The 16,969-nt window shown below is 38.9% G+C and overlaps 1 protein-coding gene across 2 annotated transcripts in view; it reads left to right on the top strand.

Moving 5' to 3' along the window:
- TRAK1 (trafficking kinesin protein 1) overlaps positions 1-16,969 on the top strand; it is a 127,321-nt gene that overhangs the window by 30,675 nt on the left and 79,677 nt on the right. For both annotated transcript variants that reach the window (XM_064417213.1, XM_064417194.1), the window contains one exon: positions 15,173-15,465. The gene's annotated coding sequence lies outside the window, so the exon portion shown is untranslated. Of the gene's footprint in view, positions 1-15,172; positions 15,466-16,969 lie in introns of those variants that run through there.

Below are 16,969 nucleotides of genomic sequence, written 5' to 3'. Positions count from 1 at the left end.
TGAGTGAATGCGTTTTTCTTTCATGTTTATCTTTGCAAAGAAAATCTGTGGGTGGAGAATTTAACATGGGATTCAGAGTGCTTTGGGACTTCTCTAAATGACATACCTGGGAATGCTGCCACATAGCAGACACATTTCAGTGATGTGTATTTCATTACTGTAGGACACCAAAGATGAAGTAAGGTAGGCTGTGACAATTGCTACTGAAAGTGTTCATAAAGTAACACTCCATGCAAGAGAAGGTCTGCAGGCATGCTGAAGAGCATCCTTTCTTATTAATATTTTGAGGTAGGTTTTATATGTTCCACCATACTATTTCTTTATACTGGAGTGGTGTCATTTATCTGATATGAAAAAACTTCTCCTTTCTTACTGGAAAATAAATTTGAAATACAGATATTTGTGTTTCCTCAGACCAGTCAGGATGGGTTCGTGCTGAATGTCATCTCTCTTTGTTTTGACTGGTAGGCATTGGTCTTGCTTACAGTATTGTGTGGTGGCCAACTTCTGTGCTATATGTGCAGTTGTGTGGATTTTTTGTGGCTTCATCCAGTGGTGCACTATAGGCACTATAGTGTCTATATTATCTGTATAGGATGTTTGTGGAAAAGCTTTGCATATGGCACTTCAGTTGTGTTGAGTTGGATGTTTTCTGCCCACTGTCAGGTAGAACATGTGATGTACTCTGGATAATTTGCAGACTTGCTTAGCTGAAGTTCAGTTTTATTTTTACAGCTGTTTGTAATTTGTCTGAAGAGCACAGGCCAGAATGATTAAAACCTGGTGCCTGTGGTGGTGTCCCTTGTCTTGTAGCAAAGGGAATTGATGATGAATGCAAACTGTACCATGGTAGCTAAACGTGAAATAATTGGTTTTAAAGACTTTTTACCATGTGTGTCTCTGCTGAGGCTGGTGATTGTGCTGAATAACATAAAAATGATGTAGTCAGTCTCTTTCTAGTTGCCGTTAACTTTGTGCTGTCAATGTCCTTTCAGCACTGTGCAGCTGTGTTACCTGCACATATGTTTGGACCAAGGGTAGAGCATGCTCAAATTCCCTTCCTGCTTTCATTTGAAGGAATATACACTGTCACTGTGCACTAATGCACATTCTACATTATTTTGACCTGATTTGTAAATAAATGTATAAATTCAAAGAACTGAGCAGAATAGATTCATATCTCTTCAGTGACGTAGTTGTGACGTATGACTGCAAAATCAAGCTTCTTATTGAATGAGAATAAACTTGTACAAGGGGAAAGAGGAAGAAATCTGTCAGAATTGAGAAACCTGTACCTAAATACCCTCCAGTAAGTCACAAGTGCACTGCAGCAGTAAGAAAATAGTAGTCTTTGTTCTAGCTGTGTGTTTGAGGTTTGTGTGGTTTTTTAATTGCACTATAAATTGATATCTCTGTACAGGGCCCTTTGAAAATTAACAGCTTTGTTCCTCAGTGCATTCAGGTCGGAATACAACATAAACATTGAGGAAGAATTGAAATCTATGGCACTATTATGCAAAAGCTTTTTGAGAACTTGAGAAAAAGACAAAAGGCACCTAAAACCCCAAAGTGTACTGCCAGTTCTTAAGTGATCTGTTGTCTGTGTCTGGACTTGTTTTACATTGTTCTTTCCTACCTTACTGCAGAGTTAGCATGAATTATCAGAAATCAGTGGGAGCTCTAAACCACCCTTCTATTCCATATCACCATGATTGTATGAGCACTAATTTAGCAGTAGGATTCTGTGGGAGACCACATGGCTGTATGCTGTGGTGTTTGCTTGGAGTTTCACGGTCTGTTCTGGCAGAACCGGTCTCTTCTCTGACCCATCTGGCATACCATGCAAGTGATCTTAGCCTAGAAAGTTGTGGATCCAAGTCAGGCTGCTGACCTTTTTCTCCTGCTTATTAATAAACCTTCCTGTTTGTCCTGCAGTCAGTGTATAGAGCGAGGCTGGGGAAGAGCATTTCAGCAGTGTCTCGCCCTGCCGAGAAGGTGGCAGCGTGCCTTTCTCGGGTTGCACAGAGACACTTTGGGCTGCGGGCTGCAGCTGCTGTGGCTGTCTGTGCCTGTGGAGTCTGCACGGAGCAGCAGCTTTGAAGAAAGGACACAAGTGGTGGAACTGCAAACCTACCACGGAAATCTGTTAGAGAGAGGTCAAGGAAGGTTCTGGTGCAAGTTGTCTCTGCCAACACATTCACCCTGGAGAGGCTGTGCTAGACTGACTGCTCCTTGAAAGCTGGCTGCCTTTCTAAACTGCAGGACAGTGGCTTATTTTGGCCTTGACCTGTCAGTTGCTGGTGTTGGTGATGATGGAAGTTTACAAGGGAATTACTGCTAGGCTTGAGTCACGGGAAACTTATCTGTGCTTCCTGTTTTGGCCATAGAGATTCCAACCTAATGAAGAATATCAATAGAGTGTTTTTATTCAATAGTGTAAATGAGGTATATACATTCTATTTCTTCTTCCTTTTCTGTTTCCATGGTGAGGGACAGGTGTGTGAAAACTGAGTCATGGGACCTTACAGAGACATTAAAGTGCAGAAAAGAGAAATGTAATATTGTAAAGAGAAGGTTTTAAAGTGATGGCAGAATTTTCACTGAGAAGAAGAGAAGATGGTTCTTGGTGGAAATTGAGAGTCTTGTTGAGCCCTGTGTTTGGTACAGGTGAATAAACAGTGCATTTCTGAACATCTGGATACAGAACTGCAAGGGATGTAAGGGTGGTCTAGTGTAGCCACATCTCTACTATGCACTAGGAATAGCTACAGTATTTAATCCCATGTATCCTGGTAGAGGAAATACCACAATTTTCACTTTAGAATACAGTCTTGTGTTTTGCTTGAACTGCTGCATGAACTGTCTGGACTGCTATGTTCTTCTGACCAAAGGGATAATCAAGCTTTGTTAAACAAAAGCTGAGACTTATTTGCATGGGGCAAGTGATAGCTCAGAGATATTTGCCATTATTTGTCATACTTTTTAATGTTATTTCAGCATTTCTTACTTAAAAATGTGTTTGAGTCCAAGCCCCCTGGCAGATACACTATCATATTTCACCTTGATTATGCTTAAAGCATGACTAAATTTAAATCAAAAGTTTTTCTACATGAACTGTAAAACAGTTAAGTAGATTGATTTTGTTTCAAGGAAGTCAATGCTTACACAGAATATAAAAGTATTTTTCTAAAATTTCTCACTTTTAATTATGTGATATGCAGTCCTTTCTACACAAGTTCATTTTTTCTTTCTGCCACATTAAGTTGCAAGGAATTGGTCTCCAGACCTTCTTCAATAGCAAAGAGAGCTTCATTTTCTCTCTTGACAGTAAGAGATATGATAAAGCTTTGAGGTTTGCTGTAAGAACATACTGGACAGAGAACTGAAAATTAATGAAGGCTTAAATAATGAAATTGAGGGTGGGCTGTCTCCAAGCACTTTTTAATATTACTGGTTTCAGTTGTCAAATCTTGCTTCATTTTAACTTTTTTTAGCTCAAATAAGAGTTTATATATCAAATGAGCAATGTACACGGGGAATTTAAGAGTAGGTAGAGAAATCTGCTCCTTTCAGGAAATCATGCATTTATATTAAGAATTGTACTTGTAGGCCTTGCTTTCCATTTTACCTGTTGCTCTTGAAATTTGAATCTTCCACAACTCCCTTGACAGAAGCTCATTTCTTCATTCACAAACAAAAAATGTGAGTCTTTCAAGTAGACAGATTAATACTTTGGCTTTAGTGATACTTTCCTATGATCTCAAAATGTATCATCTTCAAATACAATTGTGGGTACTTAAAATCCAGACCATGTTCCAGTCTTATTACAGTTATTTTGAGAAAACTGAGTATTGGAAATGATAACTTTCCTTATGCTAGAGTATGTATGAGTCAAGGGAAATGAATTCTAATTGTGGTTCTGAGGCTGATAGGACCATTGCTCTGCCAAGTTAGGTCATGAAAAAACATTTTGAAGGAAGACATTTCTAAGCATCATAATATACTTGTTTTGAGAGAGGATTTCTTTTAAACTGCAGATGGGCAACATTAGTGATTTTTTTTTATATTTTTCAACTGTATAAAGAAGTGCCTCAAATGCTGAGCTTTTCAACCTTGTAAAGCTTCATGTTGTTCTCTGCACTTTTACATTCAGCATGTCTCTATAATATTTTACTGAATTGGTTCAATTTCTTTTTATTGCCCAAGCAAGGGCTGCTTTTGATACTGTAGTGAAAAGTTCCACTTTCAGAGAAATTTCAGTCTTGCACACAAATAATAAAATCCTTAACATATAGGAAAAAGGTTTGTCTAAGAACTGTTTTCCTCATGGAAAGCTGGCTGGGTTGCTTGCCTGAAGCTGTTGGTAGACTCTGAATGCTTTCTGACTGGGTGCTAAGATACAACTAAGTCACAAGGCATGTTGATAAGTGGGGAACTGAAGTGACTGATGGTAGAGCAGGTCAGCTTGTCTAGTGCACTTACAGTAGTTTTCAGTCTCTGCAGAGAATTCTAATTGAGCAGGAGCTGTCAGGGGGCAGTTTGGTCCAGTGCTTTCTTACTGCCTGTGCCATGAAATCTGTTAAGTGAGGTTCAGTGTCCAGGACTATCTGTTGTGTGTTTTGGAGAACATGTACACGCACACAGGAATTTATCTGAGGACAGCTTCAGAAAGTGCCTTGTCTAATGGTTATCACAACTATTTTCCAAAGTCAGTTTCCAAATGGTCTGGAACCATTTGATCCATCTGCACTGAGTGAATCCAAATTTCTGTTTTTGTGGTTCTTTGGGGAAAGCCACAATGCAGGATTTCAGCTTCAGTCTGTATCTAAGTAAGATAGTCTGTAAATGAAGCAAAAACTGAGCTTGTATTTAATTTGTATTTATACCCCCTAGCTTAAGCTCTTGTGTAGTTATCCCCTGTTAGGAGAGCTTATTCTCTTTTGTTTTGTTTGGGGTTGGTGTTTTTGTGGGTGTGTATAAAGACTGTATCACAGCTTTGTCCTTGCCATCTTCATGTTAATGCCCTTGAATTCTAAAAAACTCTGGTTTAAAATCTTTGCCTGTGTGACTTTGACTTTAATGGCACTAAGCCATGGATAATTGGCTCAGTTTCCTAAAATTCCACAGCCTGTTGTTAAGATAAACATTTCTAGGTTCCCAAGAACACAGACACATGTATATGGTAATATACTGATTATACAGAGCAACTTTTAAACAACAAATTCTTATTTTCCTATTTCATTCTTGGTGTTTTCACGCAAGCATCAGAAGGAGAAAAATTACTTGACAGAAGTAATTTTAAGATTTTTAAACTACATTCAAACTACAATGTTGCCTTTTGAGAAGGGCTGTGAAATGGCTTTTTTTTTGCTGTAGTCATTGGCCCCTAGGGGAGCTGGAGGGGAAGCAGTCCTGCATGGAATGGTGTGTTGAGATGCACCCTCATTAGTCAGGGACACATGTCTCTCAGTTGCTGGGAAGGCCATGTGACCAAGGCTTTGGTATAAGGCCCTGGATTGTTGGTTATTCACGAACTTGTGGTCTTGTGTCACTCCCCAACACTGGTACCTAAAGTGGCTTGTAAGGTTCAGATATCAAAAAGTGTTGGGGATGTGGCTTTCTCCAGGCTGAAAAGGGCTGTGATCTGCATTACCCCAGCCCAGAGGTTTAGGGAGGAGCTATAATTACAGAGCTCGTGACAGAGCTGTGTTCAGTTCACTCGTGTCCTCTCAAACATAACAGTGTACGGTTGAAAGCATTGCTCCCATACACACTTAATCAGAGATGGCAAAAGAAAATGGATGTGAGGCCCAGGGATATTAACAGCCAGTTAAGAAATTGTGGGATAGGCTTTGAGAAACTCTGTGCACGTTCAGGATTGTAAGGCAACCTTGAAGAATGATGGAGGCTCTCCCTGGATTGTGCCAGTTGCTCGAGCACGTGGGGAGGTTCACTGCCAGGGAGTGAGGGCCAGTGATGCTAGTGAGCCAAAGCAGATCGACTTAGCATCTTACTCAGAGCAGGAATTGGTGGTCTGACTGTCCTTGGAGGTAAGCTTCCCAGTAGTTGTCTCTGAAATTACTTCTAGCAGAAACAGGATATTTAAATTTCTTCATTTATGAAAAAAAAATGATGTTCCTATTCAACAGCTGGGGTTTTGATTTGTTTGTTGGTCTTATTTTTTAATCTTCTTTTAATATAGTTATTCAGCTTAGTCCAAATCAGTAAACTCAGTCTGAAAATAAATGGATAAGGTCACAGGAGTTATGGTGTGTGGGTTTTGAGTTTTTTGAGTTTTGTGCTTGTTTTGTTGGGGGTTTTTTTTGGGCAGTTTGCAAAGAATTTCATTCCTCTTATCCCTGCTCTCACTGACTGTATGCAATAAGAATCAGTAAAGTAGCAGTCTTGTGTTATATGAGATTTTGTGCAAACATTTTCAAAAGGTCAGCTATTGAAATTTTAAATAATAACACTGTTTTCCAATCCTGTAAATCAGTATTTTTTAAAATTTAAAGTGTACCAACTCCATGTAGACTCTTAGAAGTCATTGTGGAGGGTGAGAAATGAGAAATTCCTCCTGTAACAGGAGAAGAACAATAGTAATGAAAAACAAGATTAAAATTGCCCTGTCTCCCCCAGGTTTTAAACCATGATAAATATTTGTTTTGAGCCAGTCTGTTCTTTGTGTAGAGTTACTTGACTAAAACTCTTGGCCCTGACTTGCTGGCAATTAGGTGTATTGTATTTTTGATTAAACAGTGGTGTAGTGATGGTGGGAAACCAACATACTAGCATGGTCTTTTGGCTGTCTTCCCCTGCTCTTTAGCGTTGCCCTAAGGACCAGAGAGTATGGCTGGGCTGGCTCATCAGGGATTTAGCTTGGAATGGGAACAGATTTTAATTTGAATATCTTTACCTACTGCCTGCTGTCTTAGGCCTAGCCTTTTTTCAGCGAGTTCTTGGGGGGTTTTATTTTGTTTCCCCTGTACAAGTAGGCAGTTCATGTTTGTCTAGTGCATTTGTGACTCCCTCCTCTGCTTCTGGGTAAGTGCTCCCACTGCTCCTTCCTTTGGATGGGAAGTGAGCTCAGCACTCAAGAGCAGGGATAGTGGTGTTACTTCAGCTGCTGCAGTTCAGAGAGTTTGTGGTAATCAACAGCTCACCCCAACTAGCAGAAAAGCTGTACCCAAAACTCATTTGAAAGCTTTTGAGGTTTGTGGAGACGTAAAGAAGTGGGGAGTTCCATTCTCTTGTGGTGCATAAATAAAGAGAATTTTTCATTTTTCTGTTATCACTGTTCTCACCCATATTATTTGAGGACCTGGTTTGCTGTTGATGTAGTCATTTTCCCCATACCTGAACTCTGACAAATCTTTGATACCTGCCTTTTTGTAGTGGTACAAGGAGATATGCTGGCAGAGATGGTGTTTATGTACCAAAACTGATGCTCTTGTATTCTAGCTTTTGTGTTCACTGTTTTTGGGGCTGGAGTCCATAATAAATATAACAGCAATCTCATCCCAAATGATTAGGTGTTTTTTGTTTTGTTTTCTTTTGGGTTTTTTTTTTAAGTCATAAGATCTTCAACAAGTGTTGGTCCATACCTTTTTGACCCATCTCATAGTGATCTACCTCAGCAAGCACCTTGCACACGTATGGGTGTGAAAAGAAAGTACATGCTTGAGGTATTTATATTTGACATTGCCATACCTTTGAGCTTTGTTTTCTTTCTTCATGAATTCCTTGTTTGCTTGCACATGCAGTTCTCATACACTCTGCCTTAGTGGTGGAGGTGGTTGGACAGCTTTCCCTTTCCAAGGCAGGTACACAGCTGAAGATCTCCCAGCCAGGAGCACGAGGTGTTGCAGGAAAGGGAACACACCATTTACATTTTTGCAGTTTTGTTTGTTCACTGAGAGAGGGGTATGGTGGGGAGAGCATGGTTTTTGGCCTATATTCAATAAAAGGAGAGGGAGCTGTAAAAAGCTCCCAGTGTAATGTGAGCCTTACACAAGGAAGAGCTATTTATAGATCCCTGCAATATTTGCCTGAAGGAACTTGAGAGCAGAGTGGGGCAGTGTTACATAAAGCTGGGTGAGAGCACACTTGTGCCCTCACAGCTGTGAAGGTCAAACCCAGGGCTTGTCTTACAGTAGGCTTCCACTCTCCCCTGCCCTGAGGGGAGAAGAGACTGATAGGCTTCTTCTGAAGGCCAAATCCTAGTGGTGAGAAACTTTGGTTTGTGGAGAGCAGTGGTGTGGTTTTCTTTTAAGAGGCTTATTATTTGTGATGTTTTCATTTCCTTGTTTTTTGAGAAAACATGACTGACTTGATTGATGACTTAATTGTCAAATAAAGCTAAACAAGGTCACAGCAGCAGCTCTGTGGACCTTGAGAGTGAGATTTCAAGCTGTACATGGTTATATTATGGTTTAACCAGCTTTCTGGTTATTTCTGCTGCTATTCTGTCTGTTATTCTCATGTGGTGACTTTTTTATTTTAAATGACATTACCATGCCACTGGCAGTTAACCAGGTATTGTTCTGGTTTTGGATGCCTTCATCAGCTTAGTACTTGTTCATTAAGAGGCTTTATAAAAATTATTTTAGAAACCCTACAGCTCTTTAGCTTGAAAACATTTTTTATAGTTTCACAAGCAGAAAGGCCTTTCTTCGGAAGGCATATACCTTGAGAAGATCCTTCATAGCATGTGGCAGTAACACTGGGTGTTGATACTTTTCTGAAAGATTGCATTTGGCTAGGTCAAAGCATTCCTAACCCCACTATGAAGGAAAAAAAATCCAAAACTAATAAAAAGTGTGGAATATGATCTGAATGTACTATAAAGCTAGGAAACTTCAGCAAGAAGTTTGATTAAAAGGACCTTGACTGGCTTTAAAATTTTGGATAAGGGTGTAGTCTGGACTTGTCCAAGATGTTTGTCCCTTTAGTTTTTACTGTAAAATTACTGGAAGTCTTGTAACATGAGAAATTCAGAATTATGTAAAGTGTTTGAAGGTAAATAAGGTGCTTCTCACATTCTGTCACTCCTCTATGATGCCTGGACTCTTTATGCCCCTTGAGTTAGAGGCTTTAACTAAGCAGTCAGCATTCTGCATGTTCAAAAGTCAGCTTCCAAGCAGAAGCTAACCCCCGTGTTTTATAAGAGGGTATATACTACAGCATATAATTAAAACAACTCAGTAAATTTTTCGGTATCATATTCAGCCTTTATCTAAAAGTTAAACAGTGAATGTTTATGTGTGTGTGTTTGTATGTAAAAGCCAGACCTTCTGCAAATGGTTATTTCTTCAAGGTCTGACAACATGTATTTAAATAGAAGAAGACATTTTGACTGGCTTTTGAACCCACCCATTTAGTGAAGAAATTGTTTTTAAATTAAAAAAACCCAAAATTTACAGATTCAAAATCTGCATTATGAAAGAAATAAGAATTTGGATATTTAAAGCAATTCTAAGTTGTTTCAGTCGATTATTTTCCCAAACAACAAGGGTAGGTGAGCATATTAATCTTGTTACATATGAGACAGACATATAAAGACATACATAGCTTTGATTTGCTTCAGTGTCTATATGGAGCATTTTGCATCTGAAGAATTTTTTTTTTTTTGATGGGGGGTAGATAAGAACCTTGAGGATTCTTTTTAAGAAGTTTAGTAAAATTTACCAGACTTAGTTTAAAACAGAGGTGCTTAGTAGATTTATAACGTGATGCACAAAACAAGGAAGGATATTTCTGGTGGGACTCTTTCAAGTACATAAAAAGGTGGAATTTGCACATTCTAAAACCCTCTGATGTGTTTAAGCAGCAGTTAGTAAATGAGAATACCAGGATCAGGACTCTGAAGCTCCAGGTGGATGTTAAGAGTAGAAAGCTCTCTCAATCCCTTGATATCTTGTGATTCTGTCTAAATTAGTAAATACTTTGGTCAGTAGGGGTGGGTAACTAGATCAAAACACTGAAGCTTCATAAATCTTCATTACTGATTTGAAGGAGTTACTTTAGATTAGATTTAGCCTGTCACCTTGGGCTGAATGTCCCCTCTTACCCCTGCAGTTTGAAGCTTCTTGAAGGATAACATTTAATAAGTACATGCCAGATGACTTGTCAGTGATGTAGCCCATGGGGCTACCTGAAGTTTCATGTCTCAGTGAGACTGCAAGTAGCATTTGAAGTGCATCTTGCAGCAGAGTTTTCAGATTCTTACTCAAAAGGGAATTGATTGTTCATATGTACCAGAGCTCTTATACCAAACCAGCCAGCTCACAGTAAATGGTTTTGCTTCTTCTCTAAACCAAACAGCATAGTTGAATTACATATGACAGTATGCATAGCAAAAGGATGACCTGGAAGATTTTAGTCAGATGTTCTGGAAAGATATTTTTTCCCTCTGTTAAGGAAGTATTTCTTTAAATTGGCAGACATTCAGAGTGTCCCAGTTGCCATTTTGAGCTATTGAATAAAAATAGTATTTGAATTGCAAAATCTGAGCTGGATAATTAAACATGGTTCAAAGCTTAATAATCACCAAAGGGTGCAGCATGTGGCTCTTGGGTAGCACATTAGGAGTTCCAGATGTTTTGTGACTACAGTAAATTACTGTTGCTACAATCCAAGATGGTGGTAAGAATAATGTTGCAAAGTTATGGATAACTAACTCAGCTTTGCTGAGCTCTAGATAAGCACATGGCTGAATATCTCTGTATCTTTTTCTCCTTTTGATGGAGGAGGAAGGATTACTTAAAGTCATTTGAGTATTTAGATTCAGAGCTAAATTGCGTTTAGTGCTGAATGAAGAAAAGCTTCATCTCAAATGGCAGTGAAAAAGCAAGTGGTTTATTTTATTTGCTTGTATACGAAATTTGTAATGTATGAAACTCAACCCTTTCCCCACAAAACAAATTGCAAAGAAAAAATGAACAAATTTCTTTTCATGTCCAGAACCCAGAAATGGCTGACTGTTCTGGAGATTTTTTTTTTCCCTCTGCCTCAAAACCATAAAATGTTGGCTGTTGTCTAATGTAAATGTGTCTTTTAGCTTTGAACTGCTTTGCCTAGATAAGTGGCAAAGCTGGATTTTTTTTTTTTGGTGTATATGTAACACAGTGCTGACTAATCATAGCTCAATTCCTGACTTGCCTTTTGTAATCTGGGCTGCCACAGGTACACTGCAGTCAGTACCCAATGTACTTCTTCATCACGTCTTGGTTACGTTGCAGTCATAGTACAATCTATTGTGTGGATGTACTGTTAGATTGCAGAGGTGTTGGCTGTATGTAGAATTTAAGGTCTTCATACAGTAATCATGCTAGTACTCTGTTTTAGGCATTTATTGGGTCAGACCAAAATCTGGGCATTCTACAGAGGTGGTGTTCAGGAGCAAGTCTTTGTGCCTATTGGTAACTAACAAGGTGCAAGGTTGGAATGATTGCTTTTCAACAAACAACTGACATATCAGGTTTTTTCAGAGTAGAATGGCCTTTGTTAAAAAGATGATAACTTTAGGGAATTTTGCTCTTTCAGCAAACAGTTTTACACTGAAGGATTTTATTCAAACATTCCAAATTAAATATTTCTTTAGTTCCACGTCTGTCTATTGCCCTCAAACTTTCATTGTATTTAGAGTGGGAGAAATGGCACAATACAGCCAATGGTCCAATACAGATTTTACCATACTGAGGCAAAAGCTGGATTATGTCATATTAGGTAGGAGAGGAGTTACTTAAATCCTATATCCAGGCTGCTGTTGACATACACAGTAGAAAGAATGAAATGTGTTGAATTTTCATTAAGAAAAGTTATAATCTGATTTACAAACTCTGCGCTTGTTTGGATGTCAGATTAGGTACAAAACAATGATAATTATTTATATCCTCATTTGTATGTCCAAAAGAGTGAATACCAAGGAGTTCAATAACAATTTGCACCATCTTGTTTACAAATATTGTATGTGCAGGTGACACTGACTAAAGAATAATATTAATATTGTATTTTCTGGGGACAGTAACTACCATGTCCATTTCTCTTTATAGCTGTTTTGACAATCTGGTAAATAGTGTTCAGTTGCAGTTTGTTTTTGTTTTCTGCAATAGGAAGACTTCTATAGAAGTTTAAAGGACAAGTGTGCACTGCCTGAATTAGGTGGTAATATTTGCCTTGCAAGGGATACCATGCAAACAGTGCCTCTGTAGGTTTTAGATGAATGAACAACATTTGTCCCCTGTGTTTATGGAAACTGAGGATATTTAGTAAGTCTGAAAGGAAGCAGACACACACACATTTATGCTGGCTTTCTTTCCTCCATGATACAAGGTTTTAAGATGGAGGCAAATTATCTTGCTTAAGTGTGAACTTGACTTTCTCAAGTAGATGCTCCATGTGTTTCTGTAGTAGACCAGACTGTTGTGAATTTTGGTAGGTTTAGCTTTTGTTCCTTCTTTATACTTTCCAGCTTATTTTCCTCTAGTTTCCATAAGTGCCAACAGTGAAACAGTTTGTGTGAAGGAAGATCATTGATGACTTTTGTTTCTGAATGCGTATCTCTATTTGCTCTTAACAAAGCCAAGGGTTGGGATGAAACTTACAGGAGGGGGAGAACTGGTTCCATGGTACCTCAGTGGAGTGAATGTTAAGAGGTGAAACTCGTTCAACACAAAGTTCTGATGTAAATTGGAATGTTATGTTCTGGCCAAAAGTATTTTTGGTGGGGATTGTGTGGGTGAGAGTCAGAAATGGTGGTCAGGTATGTCAGATATTGGATGTCATTTGTTCAGAAAAGTTACAAGATCTTAAATTCCCAGAATTCACTTGAAGGCTGCAGACAAATCACACCTTGGTTATCAGTGTTATTTAATTCAGGAGTGCTGTTTTCTTACTGGCTTCCTGAGGTTGCTAAGGCAGGGCCTGGGAAGGAGGGGAGAGGAGGGCAAGAAAAGCTGAAAAGTGCTGTTGGAACTTTTAGTTATTTAATCCTAGTCAAGGCCTTGTTCATAACAACAGACTTATCTAACAGTTTCCCAAAACAAATGTAATTCACAGATGTATGGCAGCAGTTAGGACAAAACTGAGCACATCTAATCAGTGAGTCTGTGCATTTCCAGTACTTTCTCTTGTTTATAGCTTAAACTGTTTCTATCTTCAGTGCAGAGGGGAAAATTAAGATTTGCATTTTGATTCCAACTTCACTTGAGCAACTAATTTTTAATATCAGTAATCTCCCTCTAGTTATTCCTAAGGAGCCACTTGAAAGGGGACCATTTTAAAAGTAATCAGTACCAGTAACCCCATTGTTCTTTTCAGTATGTACTGTGATAGTGCAGGAATAATGGATGCTCTGCAGGGGAACCATAACACTTTCTGTTAAAGCACTCGAGTGAAACTTTCTCTTCCTGCAGCTGCCACAGGAGAGTATAATTTTTATTAGGATGTGATATAAATTTATCATTAAATTTAGTGTGCTCATTTAGCTGTTACTGTCCTTACAAAATACAGTTTTTGAGTCTGAGTGTGAGAAGTATTTCCAGGTTAAATGATACCATGCAGGAATATAAATGTATGTAATAAAGGAAAACTTAATGAAATGTTATTTTGTGTAGAAGGCTGTTTTTCCCAAGAGTTAATATTGCCCATCTGTTTTCTAGTTATGGTGTTCTGATTTCAGTGCAAATGTGTCCTTGTTTAGACCCTCTGAAAGGGGGAGAGAATTTTGCTTTTTTGTTCTTACAACTGTGCTGAAGAGGAAAATAGCTAGAGAAAAATGGTGCCAGTGCAGTGTATCAGCTTTGTTGCAAGACTTTTCTGGGGCTTACTCCCAGAAGGTCTAAAATCCTGATCTTTGTCTTGACAGTATAGAGACTGATATTTGAGTCTTGCAGTGAGTTTCTAGAAATACTGTCATGTTTTGTTGGAGCAATAATGTTGCTGGGTAGAAATGCCAGAAAACAAGATGCCAAAATACTGAGTGTAATTTTAACAGCAAAATAAGATTATCTGGACATGTTCCAGAGATTAGAGAGAGCCTTTTTCACATAGAATTCTCAAGAAAACTGCTGTTCTGGTTCTCAGTGAAGCACTGAACATAGCATGTTGCATATGGACTTGCATTCACACCTGCTGCTTGCAAAGCAGTGCAATTGTGTTTTCTTGCTGTCTTCCTGTTTTTCCCATGTTGTCTGGGTGTTCCAGTGTGGCTTGTTCTTCAGCTGCTGTTTATGCACTGTAGCTATTATATATATAAAGTCTTTCAAGTCCTTTCCCAAGTCTATCTTTCTGCAGTCCCGTGATATTTTCCCTTCCTAGCAGTAGGGAGCATTTGCATCTTTGCTTACACTGCTGATAACCAAAAGCAGTACCATACCATCATTTTTTGCAGTGCCTTTAGCTCCTTACACAAAATATTTGTTTAAGATTTGGGAGAAATGTGCTCCTCTTCATTCCTTCTCTGGCCAATTCCATCTTACTGGGGACATCAGTATGCAGCCTCGAGGGACTTCATTCCTGGCTTGAGGCTGAGGCACTGGGGAGCAGCAGTGTGGCCAGTCCTTTAACCCAGGGCACCTTGAGTTTTGTTTTCTGTGTTGTTCCCTGTAAAGGGAGCTAGAGGTGCCAGGTGCCAGTCTGTCAATGAGGGGCTGGGCTCTAGAGTGGAGAGAAAAGTCTCGTACAGTTATAGTACAAACTTCTAATTATTGCTGTTTTGTTTGCTATCAGTCGATTTCAAATTATGGTGTTACTAAAATTCCAGTACATTAACCAGGGATGTGCAGCCTGTCTGTGTGAACTGGCTGATACCAATGCTGGGTTACACAGAACTTTGACCTGGCTGACATGAGAGAAAGTTGGTGAATGAGCCAAGGTGCTCATTCATGACTGTGCTTACTGCAAGTTGGGATAGGCAAAAATAGGGATGTTTAATCAACTGTTAGTAAAAAACAGTACAAGGACTGACACTTTGCTACTGTGCAAGGTGCAGAGTGCACGCTACTGGGCAAAGTGCAGAGATAGGCAGCTGCCCTGTGAAGAGTGTAGGGGTTTCAGTATTTGCTGAATTTGTCAGGTTAAACTAATATTTAAGGAAAAGAAAACCATCTGTCCTGGTATACACTGTTTGGAATGGCTTGAATTGAACATTTGTTCCTTTTGTGTTCTGCAGACTTCTTGAAGCCAACTCCAGTGAAGACAAGGAGTTCCATCTGTGCCAGCCAGCCCCGGTCTCCAGTGCTGGTCCCCCTGATGGCACATTGTACAAGCCTGTGAAACCTGCCAAGCTGGACGCCACAGCTTTGCACGACTGCACTTTGGCCGCCACTGTGCCTCCCTCGGAGCTGTCGAACCATGCAGTCCTAGCCCGCGACACAGGCATTCACGAGGAGCACTATGTAAGCGAAGGCGTGGAAGATGATGTGCCAGACTGCAGAGAGTACAGAGATGCCTGCACCATTACTGGTAAGCAGTCAAATCCTTTACCTTGCTGAGCATGTGGTGCTGGAGAGTTAAGCTTCTGTTCTTAAGCTCCTGGTGGGGTATCTGCTTCATGGACGGTGCTACCGCTGTTCTGCACATTTTTTCTTCTTTAAGAAGTGATTTCCCAGGCACCAGGGTTTTCAATGAAAGCATTTTGTAATGTTTAAGGTCCTTGCAAATAGGCCAGATCAATGACAACTGTGAAACCAGGTTACTGTATTTATGTACTAGGGAAATTGAACCATTTGAAAGTTTGTTTGGAAAATAACCAAAGTCAGGGATGAGGAGAAGGGAACACTGCACCTTAAAGTTTATGCAACACTTGTCCTAATGTTCAGCATAATTTAGATTTCTGTCTTCATATTGGTATGAGAAACGAGAATTGCTTTCTCATATGAAGAATGTAAGAAATAGGGATGTGAAAAATAGGATCTAACATTTTTACTGTACATACTTTTGCTTTTAAAGCCATTTCTTTTTTTCATATTCATTCTGGAACAGTAAAAGTTAATGTATATAGAATAGCTTTTCTGTATGCTTTTATGAAAGGTTGAATACCCTGTTATAGATTCATGCAAATAAATGGAATATGTGTAGAAGTATGGTATTTTAAATAAAATTTGATTCTTAGTGCTGTGGTCAGCTGACACATTTTTTATGTGTTTGAATAATCACTGTAACTCCGTTTAGTCATGGTTATGGCCATGAAATGACAGGCAGCTTCCATTCCAAGTCCATGGTTTGTTGGCTGAGCTGCGAGGCTTCCTTTAGCCTAACATGACCTTGTGAGTTCTAAGTCCTTTTGGGAATGTTTGAAGAGTCAGCTGAATTTTTGGAAGGGAGAAATGGGATGTCTGAGAAAAAACAGCAATAAGACTAAGGCCATTCTAATTGGCAGCAAGATACTTTTATCCTGAGTTACTGTCAGCTCTTTCTAGAATTGTCTTTAAATCAGAGAACAAGCTAATGGTGACTGTCAGCAGCTGCTTTAGTAGCATGCCTTAGCTTAGATCAGCCCAACAGCTGTGTAGTTACTGAGGGTTGATATTCTGAAACAAAGAAAATAGAAAGCAGGGCAGAGGTGCTCTCAAGTCCACCCTGGTTTCTTTGGGAAGGCAAGCAGCAGGATTAACACTGGAGTCACTTTGTCAGGTATGCATCTATATAAAATAAATATTTTGTGTAAATAAACAAACTTACTTGCCACCCTTCCTTCCTTGTTTTCATGGATTTAGAGTTCCTTAACTGGTCAATTCAAAAATTATCATCCTTTTGACTTCCATGTAGTTAGGTAGACTAGAAACTACTCATCACATAAATGCATTCTAGGTGTGTATAATTATATATCATTTATAATATATAATTATATTATTTATTATATATAATATAATATATATAATATAAATATAATATAAATATAATATAATATAAATATAATATAAATATAATATAATATATAATATAAATCTGTTTTCTAGGCCCCTTG

Source organism: Passer domesticus, chromosome 1 (assembly GCF_036417665.1).
Source record: "Passer domesticus isolate bPasDom1 chromosome 1, bPasDom1.hap1, whole genome shotgun sequence".
NCBI lineage: Eukaryota > Metazoa > Chordata > Aves > Passeriformes > Passeridae > Passer > Passer domesticus.
This window is presented reverse-complemented; position numbering and strand designations above follow the sequence as displayed.